Consider the following 23,843-nt stretch of genomic DNA (forward strand, 5'->3'; position numbering starts at 1 on the left):
TAATGCAAGTAGCTTTGCTATAAGGGCACTTAAGTAGGACCTCCATGTTCGCTTGCCAGGTTTAAATTATAGATATGATTCTGTAGAAAGGGGAGGACCAGTCTGGTGGTCTGTGAGTCTCTTTTAGACATATTCACTCCCTTGGGGCAGAGGTGCCCTTTCTTCTCTGCTCCCTCACCTCAGTTTATGCTTGCAAGCTTATGTTTGACACCTTCAGAAGCATTTATATTCATTCATAAAGCAGAATCTGTACCAAGTGGTCCACCCGCTACTCATACCAACCACCACAGATTGGCAGAGACACATCTCACTCTTCTACAACTTAAGGATTTCTGATTTTTTTTTGTGTTGATTATATACCAAAATGATGATATTTGGAACATATTGGTTAAGTTAAATATGTAATTAAATTTTTTACCTACTTCCTTTAATTTTTTAATATTGTTACCAGAAAATGTTAAGCAACATATGTTGCTTGAATTATGTTTCTATTGAATGGCAGTACCCTAAGCTATCTGTACATGTGCAGAAATACACCTAGGTTTCTGTGAGAACACACTCTCTCTCTCTCCCTCTCTCTCTCTCTCTCTCCTTTCTTCTCTTTTTTCTCTCTCCCTCTCTCCTTTCTCTTTACCTCTTTATTTTTTTTCCTTCCTTCCTTCAAATCAGTTCAGTAATCTGATTTGCAGAGAAGACCTATCATTTCCTTGCAGAGTTGACCCTGTCACTTTGGCTGTCTGGGACATGAACAGTGGTATTCTAGCAAAATGGCTCTGTGAGAGAAAAACAAAGCCCCAATTTGTCATTTTTGCTCATTTTCTGATGTGTAAATTCTCCCACCATGACCAGTTCTAAGCTGCCAGTGTGATGTCTCTGACCCTGGAGTTGGGAAGATACACAGTCTAGGACTCTGGTGAGCTTGCATGGGTAGCTCCAGCGCAGCGCTGATTAGGTGGTGGGGCTTGGGCTCATGGTCTAGGGGAGGCCAGTTAGAGCCTCAGCTCAGGACATTGCAGCTCAGGCATGAGACAGACAGGCCCGGAACTGGATAGCAAGTATTTACAAAGGCAAAAGCATCCACGGTATGGAGGCAGGTGCCCACCAGGGGTGGTAGGTATTGCCTGAGCCACAGTGTCAAGTAGTGAAATCCATCCAGGACAGTGACAGCTATCCTGCGGTGATGGTGATGTTGGTGGCATCTAAAGTAGACTGCACTGTGGTAAGATCTTGGTTGTGCTGGTTCCCCAGAGCCTACTTCCAAAGCCTCCTCCATTGATCTGATGAATTAACCAGCTCCCTTTGTTAATCTTTCTTCTGCTATGCCCATTAGAGTTAAGAACTACACTAGACATTTACCTATAACAATCTGGTAATGTGCTATAGCAAATGATGTGGCTGAAATACACAGTAGGTGAGGCACCTGCTACTGCCAGGTGAGACAGTGGTCCTGAAAGACTGCTCATGTGAATCACCAGTGGAGTCTCAGAAACAGCACATGCAGAATTGAAAGCAAGGATTGAACAGAAATGTCCAGTCATGTCCATGGAAACACTGTTCACAAGAGTCAAAAGATGGAACCCATTGTCTTTCCATAGATGAGTAGATAAGTTCAGTGTGGTGTGTAGATTCAGCCTTAAAAAGTAAGGAGATTCAGTCACATGTTACGATGTGGGTGAACCTTGAGGACATTCTGCTAAGTGAAATAGATCAGTCACAAAAGGACAAGTACTGTATGATTCTACTTATGTGAAGGGCCTAGAGTAGTCAAAATCATGTGGACAGAACATAGAAAGGGGGTTTCCAGGAGCTGGGGAGAGTTGTTTAATGGTTACAGACTTTCAGTGTTGCTAGGTGAGAAGAGTTCTAGAAGGATGGTGTTGATGGTTGTACAATGGACATCTTCATAATGCATTTAAATAATGTCTGAGATGGTAAGTTTTACGTTATGGATATTTTACCACAATAAAAAACAATTTAACAAAATGGGCACATGTCAAGTTTCCTCTCCCAAAGAGGATCAGCATGGGTTGACAGCTGGGCACATATATATGGTTTAAAAAAAGAAAATCAGGTGAGAAAACGATTGATTGAGAATGACGATGTGAAGGTGAATGACCTGAACTGATGAGAGTTCAATTTCAATGACAGCGATGCCTGAAAGACTTCACGGGTTTCTAAACCAGAAGTGGCCCGCAGAGTGAAAGCAGATGCAGCTGTGTGAAGGTGATTTATTTTAAATGCATTTCTTGTCGACAATCAGGAAACTTTATAAGGAAACCCAGATTTTGAGTGTTTTCTAGAAAGACTGGGAGATGTGCCAAGCTAACCAGCATATGCATGGAAGAGTGAGTTAGGGCTCCATATGTATGCCCCATACGCCACAGTCCCCACTCCTGCCTTCCACATTACCCCAGCTCACTTCAACTGGCCTTTGGGGTCTTTGGCCTTGTGATCCAGACTCCAAAGGATCCGATCTGAGAACCTCAGTCACTTTAAACCATACCTGTCTTCAAATAGCTTACAAAACCATGCCCGTCAGCCAGGGGTCATTATGTTCTCCCTTATATCTGGAAGCTTAGAGAGGAAAAAGGAAAAAAAAAGGGGAGAGGCTCTCATGGAAATAAAAGGGAGACCAGTAAAGTGGAGAAAGGAGGAGACAAAGGAGAATTATTGGGAATAAAATTGATTGTGTGCATTGATTATGCACAAATTATGTTGTGTGTATGTATGACTAGTAACAGTGAATCCTGCAATTATGTATAATTATAATGCATCAATAAAAATTCATGCCTGTACTGATGGGTAAATGAATAAATAGGACTACTTACATAAGCCAAAGAAATGAAGATAAATACCAAAAGCCCAATCCTCACTCTAATGTTATCATTGACTTCCTAGGGCAACTCTGTTCGCTACACTATAAACAGGCTGCCTGTCCAGCATTTAAATTCTGCTTTAATTTACACCCTGCAAGATTGAATCCAATTCATCAAGTCCATCTTGGACCTTATTTACCGAGGTTTCTATTTCAAATAAATCTAAAATACACCAATTTCTTGTGGCCTGCCGAAGGTGAGGTGAGTCCAGGGATGTTGATTGAGAGAGCAGATGTAAAATTATGAGAGTTTTGTTTTTCCAAAACAAAACTAGGGCTCCCCCAAGCCCTTGCATGATGAAAATTTGCACTCCTTCTTGATTTGGGAACCTATATTCAGGGAACCCATATTCAGGGAACCCCCCAGAGAATATCCAAGCCAGGCTTAGTCAAGAATAGCTGGAATACCCAGGGGGGAAGAAAAGGGATCCAAGATAAGTCTTGATGCTTTGGGATGATGTTAAAGTTTTCTCTCAAATCATGTCATTTCTAATCACTTTCCATGGGGTTGTAGGTGAGGAAGGAGAAAAAGAGGAAAAGCAAAAGGCAGCAAGGAAATTAGAACCAATTATGTAATTTCTATTTTTCTACCACCTCCCTTCCAACATGAGGGCCCCAAATGGCTCTCCTGTCTCCACTGCACTCAGGGGATGACAGAGAAACAGCCTGAAAATAAACTGCCGTAGTCTGTGGATGCATCACTAGCATAAAAGATGCCTCTTTCTTGGCTTTCCCAAGTTAGCACAGGGCCTGCAGTTGACCAGTGTGCTATTCACACACACACACACACACACACACACACACACACACACACACCTTTATTCTAAAGATGGACTCCCTCCGCCAGCCTGGTGTGGAAGTAGCTTGTGTGGCAGCCTTGCCTTCCAGAAACCTTTCGGATCCCATCTTCAGTTATCTCTTGGGGTTCCAAACCCCTAGGAGGCCTCCCCCAGGCTCCCTGTGAGCCTAGAGACAGTTCCTTTAGGAAGGTGTTATTTACATAATAAACACCGACTAGACCACGCAATGTCATCTCAGTGCATAAACAGGCTCAGGACAGCGCAAAGTTTTCTTTTCAAAATAATCTTCCAGCTCAGTAGAAGTGAAGGGTTTCATCCATTGTTTTAAAGGCCGTTTGGGTGAGTGATGAGACCAGAGCACACAGCAGGTTGTTTGTTCCTCCATCTTCCACGGAGAGCTTGGGAATCTCTCAAAAAGCAAACATGGAACCTGATGTACGTGCTACATTCTGTGAAGAGCTTCTGCCTAACACCAGGCTGATGAGCCACATGGCTGAGGCTTCAGCACCAAAAAGTCATTCCACCCGCTGACTTGCCCTTCAAGGCCCCACAGCATCGACTCCTCTATTCTGCTCTTCTGTTCCGCTACCACCACAGCCAACCACGCTGCCACTTCATCCCACCGTTTGGCAGCCTCAGGGTCCCTTCCTCCTCATCTGACACCATCCTACACACCCTTCAAGGTTTTATTCAAATGCCCTTCTCTGGAGTGCCATGTCTCTTCAGACCCCTGACCCAAGTGACCCCCCTCTCCTCTGCATTTCCTTCCTTCAGGACAGGGTTCAGATCTAATTTTGCCTTCTATCCTCCACTGCCCCTAGCATACCCTTAGGTACGCCTAGATTCATGGGGAGGGAGAGTGGGACTAGAGATAAAGGATGGACAGGAGACATAGGGACAAAGGGAGGAAGGAGGTTCAGAGAGTCAGCTACCAAAATGCAGTCACAACCTGACGCCTTCCATCGCATTTTCAAGTAGAAAAGATCATTCCAGAAACTTCCCCAAAATTCCTAAGAAATTTTGGTAAAAAGAATTTAAATGTTGAAAACACAATGCCAGGCTGGGGCTGGGGCTCAGTGTAGAGCACTTGCCTAGCACGTGAGAGGCACTGGGTTCCATTCTCAGCACCGTGTATAAATAAATAAAATAAAGGTCATTGACAACTAAAAAAAAGTTAAAAAAAGAAAATAAAAAGAAAGCACACTGCTAAGTGCACCCCTGGCTCTGAAATAGAGAAACGATGTTGGGGTGTTGCTTGGGAACAACCAGGGCTGCAAAAGGCAAGGAAAACTGAGGATGTCCACATTCAAATCTATGAAGTACCAGCTCCACAGGGCGCCAGGGGTACCAAGGAGGCTCTAGTCTTCGTGTCTTATGAACTTGTCATTCATCTTTCTGTTTTTCTAGAACGGGTTTACATTTACTTTCTTTTAAAAGTTCACTGTTTGGCTTCCCCTTAGAAATTAAAGACGGCAGATAATTCTAAGCTTGAGCTAGAAAAATCACTTTGGAAAGTTTGCAGCACTCAATCCATTGACAATCACTCCCTGGATGGGAAGTGGTCCCTGTAATTTGCGACTTTTGCAGAACTGATAAACCTATTTTCAGTTAACACAGTGTCAGAACTTATGACCTTTGTCTGGGACATGCTAAACTTCTTTCTTCTACTGTGTCACTAGACATCCACAGGGTATGGATTCCAGGACTCGCAGACACCAACATCTGAGGGTACTCATGTCCCTTATAGAAAATGATGTGATGTTTTCATATAACCTACTCTCATCCTCCCCTGGACTTTAAATCATCTGTAGATTACTTATGGTACCTAATACAATGTAAATGCCGTGTGAGTCGATGTTATGCTGTATTTTTAGGGAATGATAACAAGAGTCTGTACATGTTCAGTGCAAACATAATTTTCTCCCAAATATTTTCAATCCATGGTTGATTGAATCCAACAAAGGTGGAACCCACAGATACGGAAGGCTTACTGTATTTTTCAACACAACTTTAATTTTTCTTTCTTTTACCTGGTAAATGTTTTGGGAATCTTTCTTTTAAAAACCATGAATCTAATTCTGTATCTTACTTAGTGTAAACTAAACCTAAAATCACCAACTCTCACTCAATAAGGTAATAGAGCCATTAGCATGTACAGAGGAATTCCATTATAACAAATTCCCCCGGAATCGACTGACCAGCAACACAGCAGTAATATCTGCCAGGCCAAGCCCTGGCTCTGTGTGAGGAAGTGAGGAGTTCGTGGTTACTTACAATTGCTTCATGCTTTTTCACATCTGAGTGCTGCAAAAGGAGCCCAGAATCATTGTCTCCAGCTTCTCTTTAAAAAATTATAGTCAGAACACATGTCTGTTTTAGAAAATGCAGAACTTTTGTTTATGTCTTTGAGACATGTGATAACTCACAACATGATTTTCAGTCACCCAAAAATTTGTGATTGCTTGATTTTTTTTTTCTGCTTGTTTTTCTGCTTGTTTTTATTTCGATCACCTTTTTTCGAGGTCCTGGGAGGCTCTTGGGGTGTCAGGGTTTCTGGTGAGCAGTCCCCCTGCCCCACATCTTCCTCCACGTGGGAACCCCTGGGTAGCTACATGTGGACCAGACAGAAACTTCTAATCAGTTCTCCATAGCTGTGCTGTGAATTTTATATTTTCTTCTGAGAATCGTACGTTTACAGTGGTTCTCCCACCAAATGCAGTGAAACCCTGGTTTGTTCATTTGTTTTTTCTACCACTCATGAGAAACACACTAGGGATAGGGCAAATTGGAGAACCTCCGTCTAACCCACTAATTCCACCTTTGAAGAATTTTTTCCTGAGGAAATAATAAATCGTGTTACTTAATTAAGTTCCTGATAATAGGAAAAAATGATATAACAGAAAAAAATCGTAGTAGGTTTATAACAGGAGAAAGCATGAAACACTTTTAATGTATGTCCCAAATATAAGATTAGGTTAAAAAATCATAATAAGATAATTCACAGGATAAAGGCTATGCTGTCCCTTAGGAAATTGTTTTAAAACACTAAATGTTGGGCTGGGGATGTGGCTCAAGCGGTAGCGCGCTTGCCTGGCATGCGTGCGGCCCGGGTTCGATCCTCAGCACCACATACCAACAAAGATGTTGTGTCCGCCGAGAACTAAAAAATAAATATTAAAAAAAATTAAAAAAAAAAAAACACTAAATGTTAAGAGGAGAATAAGTATTTTACTTAAAAGAGTGCATTATAAAGCAGAAGGATTGCAAAAATATGTCTGTCCATCAATAATGGATACCTCTGGGTGCATGTATACTGCTTTTGCAACTTTCTCTATAAATCTGAAATTATTCTAAAATAGAAGGGTAAATTTTCAAAATAAGAGCACACATTTCTCAGTGCCTCAATTATTTACCATCTAACATAATAAAAAGAAATGCCCCTAAAAATCATGTGTGTATTTCTTCTACATATATTTTGAGTCTATTCATGTGTATGCTACAGAGAAAAGGTATATCAAGAAAATTTACCAAAATGATAACAGCAGTTATAGTACAGGAATTTGGAATGCTTTTTAATTTTTCTTCAGTTTTTCTGAGCTTCTATGATTTTCTATGGCAAATGTAAGTTAACTTTTATATAATTATTACCTTAATAATAATTCATATTTATTAAATGTACTCTAATTACAAGTAAAATAAAATGAAATAAGATTCTTTTCAAAATCAGAAAAAGAAATTTAAAATAGTCTTGTGGATTTTCCATGAGCCCCAAGAATACCCAGAAGGCTGAAATTGTATAAAGCCAGGCAAAGCCACTAGGAGAGTGAAAATGTTATGTTTGTGTTCTGGTCGCTGTTGAAATTCTAGGTACTATATGCGGTTAATATGAATTAGAAGCAGCTAATTATACTTTTGGAACCACAGAGTCAAATTGATAATGACAGTATTCCTAATTCAGCACAATGAGAAGCCTGGTAACTATTGCCTGTCTGATGAATGGGGAACAGAGAGGAGAGCCCTTTTTCTTTGAAAAGCTTAACGTTAAAATTGGCCGTATCTGTTACCTTAGGTGCAGAAAGGAAACACAGAAGGCTGTTGGCTCAGCTGGCATTTTTCACTCTGCAATTTCCATGTCTGGGTAATTCATGTCATAGATAACAAGGGGAGAAGGCTGTAAGATTCATCATCCAAAAGATTTTTGGAAAAAAATCAAGAAGAAAATAATTCCAAACCTAAAGCCATGAATGGCGCTTCTCTGGGAGTCTAATATTTTTTTCCCAGAGAAATGACAAGACAGACAAATGGAAGATGAATGAAACGACACTGTGGCAATAATGCAATTGGTCCTGCTGTGGCCGTGAGCATGCAAATAGCAAGACAGTAGTGAGATCTCAGACTTTGCTTAGAAATAAAATATTCAGTCTGTTGTTGTTGTTTTTTATTTCAGGATTTTGAGTGGAAAAGTAGTCCCACTTGTCAATCAGCTAAGTTGCAGGGACTAATAGATTCTGGTGTTGGGTGGTGGGGGTCAGCACAGAATTTAATTTAACATCTCACAATACACCCACATGCCCAGAAAATGTGGACAGCTTGATAGGGTTCACTGAGCCAAAGAAGCAAGACCCAAACAGTGCATTAATGTATAGGGAAAGAATAGTTGCAATCAGGCCCTGTGAATTGGACAGAGGGCTTGGAGATGAAGCAATTATCAGCCATCGGGGATTAATAGTAAAGTGTGAATACCAAGCTGTATATGTTAGGGGCAGAATATGTTGCCTATAGAAAACAACAAAGGACGTTTCTTACTATTAAGTGAGATTAAACGTAATGGCCTGATTTAATCACAAAGGCAGAATTAAATTCAGATGGTAACTTCAAAGTGGACACAGGAACACAGGCCACTGCCTGCATTTACATATAGCTGGCATAGCTTGGCCTGCAACACAATAGGATAAAGTTTCTTTGGCCACTTAAACAATTTTCTATTCTTCACTTTTTTTTTTTCCCCCTTTCTTGAACACTCACTGTATTTATCCCCAACTGCATTCAGTTAATAAGAAGGAGCTAGGAGTTATATTTATTCATGGATGCTATAATTTTTAATTCTTTCAAATTATGAAAAAAATAAAAAGCCTCACAAGGTCAGCAAGAACAGAGTAGTTATAATCAGATTGGCACAGGGCGAGGGGAGGAGAAGCAGCAAAAATAAATAAATAAATAAAAAGGAAGAATCTTTCCTAGAGTAACCCACGGTCTTATTTTTTCCATCGGTTCTTGAGGTCTTAGCTCACTGGAAATGTGGTTCTCTCCCTCTTCGCCTAGGCACACGGACCCACCATGGAGTCCACAGAGTCATTTTTTTTTCAATTCAGACCAGTTCCTCCCTTCCTTCTTTGTTGTTGAAGCCCTGCTTCCTTCTTTGCTCTCCACCTTAAGGGATGTTCTCATAAGAGGTTTGGGGGAATATAAGCCCGTTTCAGGGTTTAGAGGGGTCACAGCACTTATTGTTAGTGGGTCCCTGGGGAATTTCAAGTGTCTATGACTTGAGTGAGAAAATTAAGTATCGTGTATAAAAGACATGGTTGCCTCTCTGTCAGGGCCCAATGGCTGAATGATCTGAAGCTTTTCAGTTCATAAAAGTCCCCACCAAATTTTATTCTTTTAAACTTTATATGTACATACTTTTATAATAACAATGTTGCAATATGTGATATAATTGTCACAATGTCATAATATACGTATATATATATATATATATATATAATCATCACATGCATTATGTATTATATGTGTATATATGGTCACATGCATTATGTGTTTTTTATTAGAGCATGATAGTTGCACATAGTAGCTGGATTTATCCTGACTTTTTATATCAAATAAATGATTAATAAGGTAGCGGTCCTTCTTCAAAAAAATTTTTTCTCCATAGGCATAGCATAGGGCTTAAATATTTATGATTCAGGGCATTCAACCCAAAGTTGCTTCTAACATTCAACCAAATAGGAATCAACAAAATTCTCATCCTTATCGGATGAATTTTGAAAAATTTGCTGTGCATTTACAATAAAATACTATGCAGCCATTATAATGATCTGAATCTTAAATATTTGAAATAATGAGTGACCTGGAGCTTCAGTTGGTTAGATAAGTAATTAGAGAAAGGTGCCCATAGTATTTTGTAGAATTCACGTGTAATATCAGTGTGTGTGTGTGTGTGTGTGTGTGTGTGTGTGTGTAAGTACATTTGTGTAGAGAGAGAAGTTTTTTTTTTTTAAATGTTGGCCAAATGCTAGTTTTTATATCTTATAGCAGAATTTGGTGAATTCTTGCATTTTTCCTGGTAGTTACTGATCGTTTTTCTTGTAATTAGCAAGAATTTTACAATCAGCAAAAGAAATCTATTGTATTTTTGAAAAAGAAGTTTGCTTTTGAGAGGATTTGGTGAGCATTCGGAATTGATTTTAAAAGTTGGTCTTCCAAGGATGAAATGGAGCAGAAGTTTTCCCAAATCCATGGTCTTTGGGCCTCTGTAGGAGATGAGGGCTGCCCTGACAGGCCTGGGAGACCCCTGGCCTACTTGGTTTTGCCACTTGCCTTTTTCCAAATCCTACTTTGGCTTTGGGAGAATTTATCTTCCTTTTCACGGCCACTTTGAGTTAACAGAGATATTCTGAGCCTGATTTATCCCCTGAAAAGAATAACTGCTCCTCAGTAAACTTGTTGCAATCTGGTGCAAATCAGCCCGGTTTAAGGAAAAGGCTATGAGTTTAGGATCAAATCCTCTGTCCTTTGATGACACTAACTTAACATTGCATGTGGTTGGCTGTCTTTGGAGAGATTGGTTTATAAATGTAAACGCAGGACAAATTGAATTGCTTGACTCTTAAATTCTTTGGTTTCCCTGGATTGGAAAACACCCCTCTGCGCACTGAGAAGCGTGAGAATGATATTCGAGACGGGAGGAACAAGATGCATGTCGGGCTTCTAAGGGGGACCCCCTGCAGCAGAAGGCTGAGATGTCTTATTTACCAGAAATGGAGGCAGACCCAAAGCACATCTCCACTGGGTCTTGACTTGGGCAGAGGTATTCGGGTGACGGTGAAACTGAGGGTGGGTCTACGCTCACAGTGGGGACTGCTTTGTCCCTTTGTGTAACACACAGCTCCACGTTAGAAAGATAAAAACTGGAAAACCAAGCAAACTTGCTAGATTATTTCAGACAGTCAGGATACGGCGTAGAAAACACCATCTCTTCTCTTGATCACCTCAGGTGGTAGGATATCGACCCTTGTCAAAGTCTCAGGTTGACAGTGGAGGTGTGTGTCAGTTCAGGTACTCTCAGACAACCCTGCCCTGGGTTTCTAGAAAAACAGTAATTGCCTCCTTTTCAGGAAAAAATAAGAATAGCATTCTTAGGGTCTTTCGAATGTACACAGAATATAGACGAGCATATTTTAATATAATGTCCAGTGTATCTGATTACAAAAGAAATGCAGATTCATATCAAATTCAAACAAATATTGAAATATAGAAGGGAAACTCGTATAATCCCAGGTCTCACAGATAAGCATTGCTAATAGTGAGGACCCTTCTGCCGATGTCTACTCGTGCAGATATAATTAGAATGTGTACTTTTATTTTTTATGTAACTAGAACATTTGAACCATATTATTTCATTTCCTCTCTTTCCATTTTAATATTGTATCAGAATGTAAGGAAATACAGTGCTCTGAGAAATTTTGGTAATAATAATAATAATAACATCAGGACTAAGCAGTTGGTGGCAGTACTATAGTCAATATTTATTGCAATCTGGCTTATGCACAGGAAGTTTTTTCCCAGGGAGCTGAAAGTGTTTTATATTTCTTTTCTAACAGACTGGGAATAAAGAAAAAATAAGCAGCTAAGACTGTCTACAGAGATGACTTCTTGGAGTCACACTATCAGCTTTGAGCCTCGTCTACACGGTTGAGTCTGAGTCACCCTGGAGAAGGGGAGTCCTGTGGCCAGAGGCAGGCAATTCTCAATGCACAGCTCCGGCTCCTCCCCAGTGCACCCCTGGGAAGCACTGAGTCACCCAGAGGTTGGGAATGAGGGGACCTTTGTCCCGGCTTCCTCTAGGGCCCCTGTTGCTGCTGCTCTGAGCACTGACTGCTGCCACTTGAGCCCTGGGTCCCTCCTGCTCTTCACTCCTGCGGCACCCAGGGCCGGCTGACATCCATGCTGTCATCCATGGCCTCTCACAGAAAGAGCAGGAAACAATCGCTCTGCACAAAGGCCTGAAGTGCTGGTGTGAAAGGTCACTAAGTACTGTCATCTAGGCCAGGGAGGGGGCGGGAAGGCCGCTCCCACCGAGAACAGCCCAGGGAGGAGTGGGATCTTAACCTCGGCCTGTGGCCTGGGGAGGGACAAAGAATCTCAAGTAGGAGCTGAAGGGACAGCCCAGGGGATGAGAGGAGGGAGGCGCCTGCCCAGTTCCTCCAGCGGCCCTCTGTGTGACCCTTCCCTAGGCCAGGCGGGAGGACATGTCCCTGGACTGCTCGGGCTCTGCAGTGAGGTCCCTCCCCAAGCTTCCACAGGTGGATGGGGGCTTGAAAGTCCAGGACAAAGTCTCACGAAACCTAGAACCACTCGGCATCCTCAGTGGTGTCAAATTAGGTACCACTAAATGTCACAATGTGAGCTCATAAATGGGACCACAACCTCAACGATTTAAAAAAAAAAAAAAAAAAGAGGTTGGAAGTAAAATTGAACAAGAAAAAATGGGCTATTTTTTGCTCTTAATTTTCTCAGTGAGTTGGAGGCAAGGATTGTCATGGCTTTCTCATTAGGGCACCTGAGTGTAGCCCAGAGGATGCCAGTGCTTGGCAGGGACATCATGTAAGAACTGTTGAAAACAGAGACTCAACAGAATCGTTGCTATTCTGAAGCACGGTGTTCAGTTTAAATATGAGCCTGCAGATCAAACAATAATTTTGAGGCCTTGGGAAATTCATTTAAACTCCCAATGCCTCAGTTTCCTCGCGTGTTAGAGGGATCAACTTTGGAGATGAAATGTGTTATTTTGTGTAAACAGCTTAAAACGGTGCCACATTCAACCAGCTGTGATAAATGCTGATTATCTCATTTGCATCATCTTCCTCATGGTATCATCGCTGTGGGTAGTAGATTCCTTGGTGACTTTAAATTGCTTCTCTACAATTCTTCGATTGTCTAAAATATCTGTAGTCCTATTCCTCAATGAGAAAAGATAAAACTTCTTACAGAAAGAAAATCATCCCAATGCTGCCTTCCAAACAAAATCGTCCCAATGAACTCCAGCAAAGAAGAAAGAGCACAGGAAGAAGTGGCCTCCCCAAGAGAAATTTGCTCCCCGCCTTTTGAATTAGAAAAATGTAAAGGTTAAGGTTGGGTGTTCTCCTCCCCCATCATAGCACACAGAGAATCTGATTGCCCAGCATTTAGGCCCACCCTCAGGCTGAAGGTAGAGGGCTTAGTTTGCCTGGATGTGGGGGGTTTGCATACAGGACAGTCATAGGTGATTCAGGACAAGTTGTTCACTTGAGTTGAGGAAGCAACCCTTAACATATCTGCATCCCCCCGCCAGCTAGGAAGTCTTGCCATCTTTGCTTTGGGATCTGAAATTTAAACCACACCCACAAAGCTAAGCAAGAAGCCTCCCTTCATGTTTTGGAGAGAGTCTGAAGAGTCTTGGAGTTGGAAAGAAAGAAAAGGGACAGGGAGAAGCAGTCAGGTCAATTCCTGGTGCCAAGGCAGCGTCTGTGAGGGCCCCAGGCGATTTATGGCACTCAGTATTGTGCTTCTGAGAGGAGCAGGACACAGGGTGCAGCCCCAGGGATGTGGCTGAGCACCCAGAGGCTCTCTCACAGGACCAGGAAAACGACTGGGAGAAACAGAGTTCCTGGGAAATAACAAGAAATTGGGATTTAAATATATCTGAAAACCTAGGTATTATTTTCATAGGTTTGCAGTTTTGTTTTTAATCTGTATGGAAAAAGTCTCACCAAAGAGGAAGTAAAAGACCCTGGTTGCATGTAGATACAGAATAATGTCTATGTCAGCATAATTCTAAACGGAATGAATAAAATTTACCCTCTTAGTTTTGTAGCCCGTGCATTCATGTAAATATAAATTAGTCAACTTTTCCAAAATAATGCCACTAGTCCAATTCTTGGCTAGGTTGCTCTTTATCGGGTGCTTGAGCCCCAGTAACTCTGCTCGGAAGACTTCCATCACTCTCTGTGTTCCATCTGAACTTGGGCACAGAGTCCTTCGGTTTACTAATCAAAGAATTTCAAGGAGAGTAAGATCTGGGTTTTGTCAAAGTCTTGTGTAAGCACTAGGATCTCCCTTATAATTCTTTTCAGAATTTTAGCTCTGCAGCAAGAAGACAGTCAAAATAAAGGTCTCATCTCCAAATGAGAAAAAAATTTAGAACTCCATCATCCCAAGATTCCATCTTTTTAAAAGGGAAGTAGTATGAAGTAAGACTTGGGATCCTTGCTTTCCGGTTTCATTCCCATGCTTTGTTAACTGGGGAAAATCACTGAACTTCTATTTCCTCATCTGTGAAATTGTAACAGTTAGACTTACATGATGGGTGTAGTGGTGGGATGAAGTGGCATCATATACAAAAAGTACTTGGCACACATATTATCAATATTGAAAAAAAATCTTAGTTTTCTTTTACTTTGATTACAGTATTTGAACTTTAATGATCATCCTCCTTGTAAATATTTTAAGGATATCACTGAAAACTTGCTATGAAATGCCATAAGAAAAGGAGCCATTGAAACTTTGATTATTTGAAGGAAAGGACATTGTTCGTGGTGTTATGGTAGCATGCCCCTGGGGTTCCAGAGGCTTGGATAACCCTCACTGGCTTCACAGTTGGGTAAACTGAGACACTAAGTTACATTTAAAGGGCTCACCACCATTAACAACAGAACACTGTGCAGCCAATATCTAGAGACCCACACTCCTACCCTCTCGCTCTAAGATGGTTTTTATATTAATTTTTTATTGGTGCATTATCATGACACACAGTAGCGGAAGTCATTCTGCACATACAATCATATAATTTGGTCAATTTCACTCCCAGCACTTTCCCCTCCGCTCCCCCGAGCCCCCTTCCTCTGCTCTAGGGGTCTCCCTTCTAATGTCATGAGACCCCTCCCTCCCTTATTTTTTTTTTCTCTTTAGTTTCCACATATGAGAGAAAACACAGGATCCTTGACTTTCTGACTCTGATTTGCTTTGCTTAACATAATGCTCTCGAGTTCCATCCACTTTCCTGCAGATTTTAAAAGTGACAAGGGGGCCCATCTTCATCATTTGACCAGTGTTTACTGTGGACCTACTACGCACCTAGCACGGGAGCAGTGGATAAGAGAGACATGTTTCCTGTCTCCAGGAGCTTACATCTTAGCAGGGGGAAAGATATTAAGCAACTAGCTCTATAATTAATTCATTTTCACTGGATTTCTATTCGAGGATGGCTACAAAGAGAAAGGCCCAGGATGGGGAGCACACGTAACAGATTTAACAGCGTCTGGAAGGTCTGGGGTCTGCCATGAAGAGATGTCTCACGTAACAGATTTAACAGCGTCTGGAAGGTCTGGGGTCTGCCATGAAGAGATGTCTCACGTAAACACTGGAGAATGAGGAGACGTCTACTAGACGAAGTGTGTCTGTGGTGCCCCCAGGGTGTGGCAGCAGCCCCTCAGGATCCAAGATGAGGATCCACTCTGCAGGACCTCGTTAAGGAGGTGCCTCTCTAATCCAAGAACTAGGGGACCACAATGGTGAAGTCAGGTGCCAGGAGAGTTATGAGAACTGCAACTTACCCCCCACCCCACCCCTTGCCACTTAAAGAACATGTTGGTTAGCTTGATTTTATTTTAGTGACTAGCTGCCCAGCTAGATGAGTCACTAATCAAAAATTAAGTTACCAATCTGCAAGTATAAGACTGAAGTTAAAACTTATTTTGCAGCTGTTCAATGTTGAGTCAGTCATGGCAGGCTGACAGGGGGCCAGTGAGTCTCCAACTCTGCCGCACATTACAATGCCCAGGGCTCCCCCAGACCTTAAATCTGCCTCTTTGGGGGAGTAGGGCCCTGACCTAACAATTTTTTTTTTTTAACTCTCCAGATGATTCCAATATGCAGCCAAGTTTGAGAAGCTGTGAACCAAGAAATTCTACTGGTGTGTCGATCCTTCCCTCAAGTGAGAAAAAGGACCCTGTAGCAGTGACAATCCCACCAGGAGGAGACTAAGGAAGAGGACAATGTCCAAATACAATGTGCAGATGGAGTGGAGGCCACCAAACACAGGAGGGTTCTGTAAACCCATCTCCCAGGTCCTTTCTTTCCACGAGGGAGTTGCTTTCGAGACAAGCCAGCCCTGGGCAGGTGTCCATCCCACCGCCAGGCAAGGTTCCTTTGCACCCGTGGGGACCACAGAGTTAGGTGGGAGCAGGCACAACTGCAGGGTTGCTGCACCACCGCTGAGTCCTGCTTCTTGCTCCCTGACGCCTGGCCAAGTGTCACCACCCTCTCCCTACTCTCCGCCTTTCCGCCCCTCCCCTCCCCACCCTTCCCTTGTTCAGGGCCGTAAGGTCACCAGTGTTCAACAATTCAACGTGGGAAGTCTCCCTGAGGAAGTGCCTGGTCATAAATTTCACCCAACAAGAGGCTCCCTTCAAGCTCAGGCTTGTTAGGAAACCTCCCAGCCACTAATCGCTGGCTCCGTCCGGGGAGGCACAGGTGGGCAGGGGCTGAGGCTGGGGGTAAAAAGACTTGTTGGGGTCTCTGAGTTTGTGTGCGCTGGTAACTCAGTCCAGCTGTGTCACAATCCTTAGATGTCCCTATGTGTCAAATGCACATAAAAGAACACGTTTGGGAGAGAGAAATATGGTGGGGTTTTTCTATGCATTGGGGAGCTATGTTCAACTCCATCTGGATCGTGTTAAACCTGAGGTTCATGGATGGTGATTTTGGAGTGTCAGGATGTGTCCAATGCTGAGTTACATACCTTGCCATCTCAGTGGGATGGTGGTGCCCAGCAGCAGCATATACCCAAGGGCTTAAAGACAAGGGTTTTAGTCTTAGTTTCTGCTTTGTGAAGCTGGGTCAGTCATTGGACATTTCTGATTTTCATTCTATGCTGTGGAGTGAAGGAGTTGGAGGGTCTTAGATGGGGAATCTCTAAGTCCCTCTGGGGTTCTTAGAACTTCTGCTCTTTGCTCCCAACCCCCATCTCATGCAGCACCAACAAGACAGAAGTATCTGGTTAGCCTTGGTCTTGCCACAATTTGCTCAAGGGAAAATTTCCTGGAACTGACACTTTGGCTAAATTGGAGAAGCCAGTGTACTTGGCCCATGTCAACAAAAGGTGGGATTTCCAACTAAATCTATGTACCTCCTGAAAGTGTTGCAATATTTAAAGGAATGCTCCAGGCCAGAGTTGGAAGACCACTACTGGTATAGTAATAATTGTTTTACAATGCAGCAAATTCTAAGCCAGCTACATTGCTACATTGTTTAACTTGCTACACTTCAAGGCTTTAGATCCAATTATTGGCCTAGTTTTATAGATGAGTAAACTGAGGAGCAGGGGGATTATGTCATTTGCCTAAAGTCATATCACTGTTAAGAAACAGAGGAGGAGCTGGGGTGGTAGCTCAATGGCAGAACCCTTGCCTAGCATGCATGAGGTCCTGGGTTCCATCCCAGAACAAGTAGAAGAAGGAGAAAGCGGAGAAGGGAGGAGGCTTTACCCCCTAGAGCCAGCCTCCCTGCAATAAGAGGCACAGGGAATGGCCTTGGGCCTGTTGTGGAGACTGAAAGAGACTGCCAAGACATCTGAGAGAGCAGGAAGCCCGTAGCAAAGGTGTGAGAGAACCTGTACAGGGTGAGGGGCCCAGTTGGCTTGTGCACCTGCCCCAAGGGAGGGGACACGTCCTTGGAGCATTCTGCCTCCTTAAAACTCTTGGCTCAGATTTTCCATCAGGTCCCGGAAGAACCACTTCTGGACAGTGCAGGGACCTCTAGGGGATGCACTCAACTGAGTGGCTATAGTCAGCAGAGACAAGCTTCACCCTTCAGACCAGAAGGAAAAGTCTGAATTATTTGGAAAAAAAAAAAAAAAAAGGTTAGAAATATAGGCTAGTCCCAGATCGTTCTCCACTGAAGTATGTGGACAGTTTTCTATAGATAATAAGGAGCCCCTCAAAAGATAAGCCATTCTTGTCATAGGTTTTGAGTCCTGATGGCTTTTGCCGGCGACATTTGCACACTTAGGGCAAAATGATTCTTTGAGATAAGCTATCTAGAAAATTGCCTCTGAAACCAAAGATCACATTTCTTCTTCTCTGCTTTATGCTTGTTTTGCATGAGTTTCAGTCAATTGGTAGTACACTTCTGTATTTTTCAAGCCACTCAGGTGACTGGCTTTCTGTGGGTCTCACAAGCTTAAGAAAGAAGCTAGAAGAAAAAGTCAGAGCAGTTTGTGGCCTTATGACACATCTGCAAAGCATGGACACCTACAGCTGATGTTCTCTGCTCTCTGTCTCTATCCATTCTCTTCCAAGTCACACTTCCACTGAGTCCCTCACTTGTCTTGCTGTCGCACCTCTCAGTACTGGCTATATTTTGCACATTATATTTTGCCAAAGTTACACATTGTCTTTTATCCCCAAGGGACAGGGCAAATGACAACTGCCCATATGAACAGACAATTGAGTCGTGTTTAAGTTTTTCATTGCAAACCTTACTCTCCAAAAAGCACCTGCAGCAGCTATCAAGTTTAAATGCCTCTCAATCAAATGATTCCTTGCACAGCAAAGGGGCTCAGAGAGATAGAACCCCTGGTTGAACCCGCAGATGCTTTGTACTTCAGCTTCCGGGAGATGGAAGAGCCCATTTCTTTCTGACTTGTGATTTGGAGGCCGCCAACCTGTAAAAACACAGGTAGAGCTGCTTCCCTGCAAAACAAGATGTTGGCTTGAGTGTGTTTCCCCAGCCCAGAGTTGTAGGTCAAAGTCATTCTAACTGCAGGTCGCTTCCTACATGGGATAATTCTACCATGCCTTGTTGTTACACATGTACCCGAGAGTGACTGAGAGAAAGGGAGGGAAAATGAGTGGTAATGAAAACATCACCATCTCACAGCCTCGGTGCCAAACCGGTGCCAATCCAATTTTCCCCCAACGAACCGGCAACCTCTCCAAATTCCCTCGGCTGCCACCAAAAGCCCCTGCTTCTCAGGGGACCAGGGAGGCTCCCATGGTGGAAAGAGGGTGGGGGCAGGGGCAGAGTGCTGGGCGCTAAGCTCCATCCTGGCTGCACATAAAGGAGGCAAAATCAAAACCCAAGCCTGGGGGTGGGGAGAGTGGGGGGGGGGGATAGGACTAAATTTAATTGGCTAGGAAGCAGGATTCCTGGGCCTATGCTTTCCCAGCTTCCAGAGAAGGGCTTAGGCAGAAACCCTTCCCCGCCCTTGGGACCAAAAAAAAAAAAAAAAGGATTAAATTCAGGTTTGGTCTGGCAAGAGCAAATTGCATGCAGAGCATACAGTGGCTTTGCATATTGCTTGTGCTTTCATTGAGAAGAGAAAGGGGGGTTAGAGGGAGGGCAGGGATGCGAAAGAGGGGAAAAAACTAAAAACAACTTGCTGTTTTCATATGGTCAGAGAACACTGTTTTGTCTCCGTCACTGTGCAGAGTGTCAATGGTGGGCACGGTGTCGTGACAAGGTTCTTTTTCTCTTAAGTTAAGCTAAGCTCACACCCGAATGCAGCCCCCCGAGGTATTGCAGCTTTAATTGTGTTCAGTATGATCTACCGAACAATATGTCTTGATAAATCTGAATGGCAATCCAGCGCACGGCTCCCCTTGGCATTGCCGCAAAGCCAGGCCTCGCTTTAGTGAACCCGTTCAGGAATGTGGGTTAATTCGGCCGACCCTTTTTACCCCCACAGCTCTGTTTTTGTGAGGTTGGCAGAAACTGACACGTTTTCTTTTGCTTAATTAAGTTGTTCAGTAGAAGGCTGGTCAAACAGTTGCATCTACGTGGGGAGTCTGCAGATACACAGAAAGCCGTGGGCGTTTCCAACATAAAAAGGGGGATTCTGTTATTGTTTGGGTGTAGACGGGTCATTTTTTCAAAGTTACTGCTGCCTGAGTGACCACAACCTCGCGCACAGCCCTGAAAGGACTTTAAAGCTGCTTAAATACAGCTACCTTGGGCTCTAAAGTTTACTTTTTAAAAGAAAGAGGAGAGAGAGAGAGGAGGAGAGCAAGAGGGAAAACGAGAACAAGCAGCAGAGAAATGAAGCAGTCTCATTTATGGAGCATTTTATTTCCCTCCAGCCTCCCTCCCTCCCTCTCTCTCTCTCTCTCTCTCTCTCTCTCTCTCTCTCTCTCTCTCTCCTAAGAGTGGGCTCATTTAAATAAGAGATGCCCTTACGTTTTGAATTACAGCTAGCATGATGAAACTCTTTCCAATCTGTAAAACAAAACTGGTGTCCCTGGGACTCACGTTGGCACTGGGCAGAGAAATGGGGTCCAGCCACCTTTATGCTAGGCAATGGGGTGGGGACATTCACCCACAACTTTGGCCGGTGACATTCCGGCTTTCGTTCCTTGCTGATGTTATGACAACCATGAACAATATCGGTCTCATGGATATTCAGAGGAATGAGGACCCTGTCCCTGTCTCCACCCCTTTTGGAAACCTCCTATATTTCTAATTCAAATCACCTTTATTATTTACATGCAGATAGCCCTCACCCCTTTCTCTGTGGATATTTGGTCTCATCAAGAGTTTCTCTTAGTGCACTTTCCATGTGATTTAATTAATAGGAAGCATGTGGACCAGACTGGGAACTGGACTTATTGCTGACAATGAGCTTGATCTACTGTACAAGCCTGAGTGAGTTCTTATGGAGGACTTTGTGCCTCGGTTTCTTCATGATAGCAGACGCTCATCACTGGTTACTTAGCAGGCACCTTATGTGCCTCTCTGAGCTCAGTCCCCCCTTTCTCCTTCATCAGCCAATCAATATTTGGAAAACCCATTGATTCTATAAGCTGAAACACAATGCCTGCTTTTCAACAGTCATGAAGCCCAGGTTCTGCTGCGTGTGTGCCAGGTCACAGAGCTATCCAAGGTGCTTATACACACTCAACTTTCCCAGTAGGCCCCCAGACAGCAGCTTTGGGGAAGCCCAGAGTTAGACCTTTTCCTTCTAGAGCGGGAGAAGACTGGATGGCCAAACCTTCTAGAGTCTACACTGTGATTTTTTTCACTTTTCTTAATATTTAAGAAAGGTTGGACTACATTTGTGAAGGGCGAAATGATTTTTTAGGCAAACACATACACACACACACACACACACACACACCTATCTTGAAATAAAATTACTTGGATCAATAGTCTACACTTATGTCGGTTACATTGGTTTTTCTTTCTTTTGTGTGTATGGTATCAGGGATGGAACCCAGGGCCTTGCGCATGCTAGGCAACTGCTCTACCACTGAACCACCCTCTCAGCCCTAAATTATTGCTTATAAGAAACTCCTGCCTACTCCCCAGACATTGCCAGAGCTTGTTTAGATTTATGCCCAGGATGCCATGGTCCTATGCATAAGTCGTGTATGTTCAAGTGTCCAAAAACACCCAAGAAGCCACCGGCAATTCAAGGTCCTTTACAACCCATCCAAGGAGAGAGTGGGGGTCCAGAGGTTCTGTTTTGGACAACCATTCCCCAAATGAGTCCTTCTTCTGGAAAAACCAAATGCAGCTGCACAAAAGTGCAGAAGGCTTTCCCCAGTTCTGGCGGCAATGTTTAAGGACCCCCTAGGATGTTGGTCCCCAGGGTCCTGCCTCACTCTTCCCTCCGTGGTGGCTGTGGGAAGGCCCTCGAATCCAGGCCTCGTTCTCCAGTGCTCAGCTGTGGGGCCATGATGGTTCGGTCACCTGCCTTACCTTCAAAAAGGCCAAACTCAAAGCTATGTAGACTCACACAGAACTTTGAAGTCACAGCTGACTGGCTGCTCCCAGCATCTCAGAGACAGAGGATGCGAGAGGCCGGTGAGGGCCCGAGCAGATGGGAGCCGGAATGGCCGGGCAGCAAGTGGCGGCAAGAGTCCACCACCTGGCTGTCTTCCCACAGTCTGGAGGTGGTGTGTGAGGCTGGCCCTCCGATTCCCACTCGAGGTGGCAGGCCCTCTCCCCCCCCTTCCCAATTCTGACAGCCTGGGCAGATTTCTCTTTGGCTTTTTAAAATCCAGGACACATTATTCCTCAAAGTCGCCAAGTTCCAGCTGCCAGAGAGAGCCGGCCTTTCACTCGGTTGCCCTACCACCAACATTGTGTCTTTACACCCAGGGAAACAGAAGGCCTTCCTCCATGTGGGCAAGCCCACAAGATTTCGGAGACTGCCACTCGGGTCCTGGGGACAGAGGGGAGGATTCACAAGAGCTGGCCAGGAGCCATCCCACTATCCCTGGCACTTGCGGCTCCACATGGAGCTCTGCGGCTCTTCAGGACAAAGAGGAGTGTTTTTATCAGCCCCACGTTCTGCTGACAAATGCATAATAAACTGACAGAAAGCGACCAAGCAGCATTTCAAAACCCCCCAGTTACAGGGGAGGCCAAGCCTGAGTGGGGATGGTCACTTTCTGCAGGTGTTAGGCCAGTGTCCCTGCATTTGCATGCATTTGCATAGACTGTCAAACAGTTGGCTGACAGAAAGTCTGAGGAGGTCTGGACACAGCCCAAACCTGTCAGTGGCTTTCTCCTTGCCAGTCAAGGTTGGCTTTGGCTGCAATTAAAGCAGGAAACGAATACTTCTGACATTGCAATAGACCCAGCCACAGCTGGGCGAAGTTCAATGGAAAAGTGTGCTTCATTTGGAAAGACAAGATGCATGCCAGAAACAAAAGAGGGAGAAGCAAACAGTGGCAAACGCTAAGAAAGTGACACCCTCAACTCATTCTTCAAAGGGCCACAAATATTTCGCAGCACTTCCAGGTTGCTGTGTGGTGGTTGTCATCCTTTAGGGTACGTGGGCAGCGTCCCCCACTGAGCGGGGCCCAGCAACATGGAAGAAGACCTCCCCAGACACTGTGTCTCCTATTCAGAGCATCAGGAATAATCTCAGGCAGGAGGGAGGAAGCAAATCCCCAGAGTGCATTTCCGCGCCACACACGCTACCCTGTAAGGCTCCACTGTGCCACTCGGGATTGACAAATAGGTGGCCTGGTTCGGAGAGGGTGAGAAAGTTGGAGGAGGCTGATCACAAGTGTCACGTTGTTCCCCCCCCCAGCACAGCACAAGGATTACAGATCATATTAGCATATGGATTGCGGTGGGAAAGAAACAAAATCGGCCCCTTCACTACTGTAAGTGAATGGCCTGGAGATGGGGGGGCGGGGAGGGACGAAAGTCGGGTAGAAGGTGGCTGTTGTTTTTAAGAACACATTAAGATTTCTATTTTGGAGGCCCGCATCCTTCTGAGATGTTGTTTTACAGATTCTTTAAGCGAGACCTAACAATTTATTAAATACTTCATCTCTAAACAGTGGTGGGCACTAGAGTTTCATGAGCAGCAGATAATAGATTCTGTTTATTCACCAACAATACAGACACTGTTTAGCTCAGGACTGCAAGTGGCTGAGCCATCTGGCTCATATCTCCACAGTAAAACATTGTCCGTGACACAAAAAATGACTACATCCCCAGGACAAACTAGTGTGACCTCTAAATAAAGCCTTCCTCTGAAGCTATGATATCACACTGCACAGGGGACACCAGCACAATTGAATCTGGTCACCAAAAGCCCAAGTGAGATAGGACTATGTAAATGGAATTTTATAGGAGACTTTTTGTCCTCCGTGGCAAACCATCCAGATCCGTCCACAGCACTGAAACATCTTTTTCATTCACCCTTGGGACAACAGTGTGGTTCTATTTGGGGATTGGCAGTCCTCTTTTTCCCGCACCGGACCCAGGAAGCACACGTCCATGTTCCAGAGGCAGCACCTGCAGGCCTCGCTTCCAACAACGTGTCTCTGATGGAGCCCCCACCTGCACCAGCCTTTCTGCTGATATTTCAGAAACAAGCGGCCCTTTCTCCTCCC

Source organism: Ictidomys tridecemlineatus, chromosome 3, assembly GCF_052094955.1.
Source record: "Ictidomys tridecemlineatus isolate mIctTri1 chromosome 3, mIctTri1.hap1, whole genome shotgun sequence".
In the NCBI taxonomy this organism is placed as follows: domain Eukaryota; kingdom Metazoa; phylum Chordata; class Mammalia; order Rodentia; family Sciuridae; genus Ictidomys; species Ictidomys tridecemlineatus.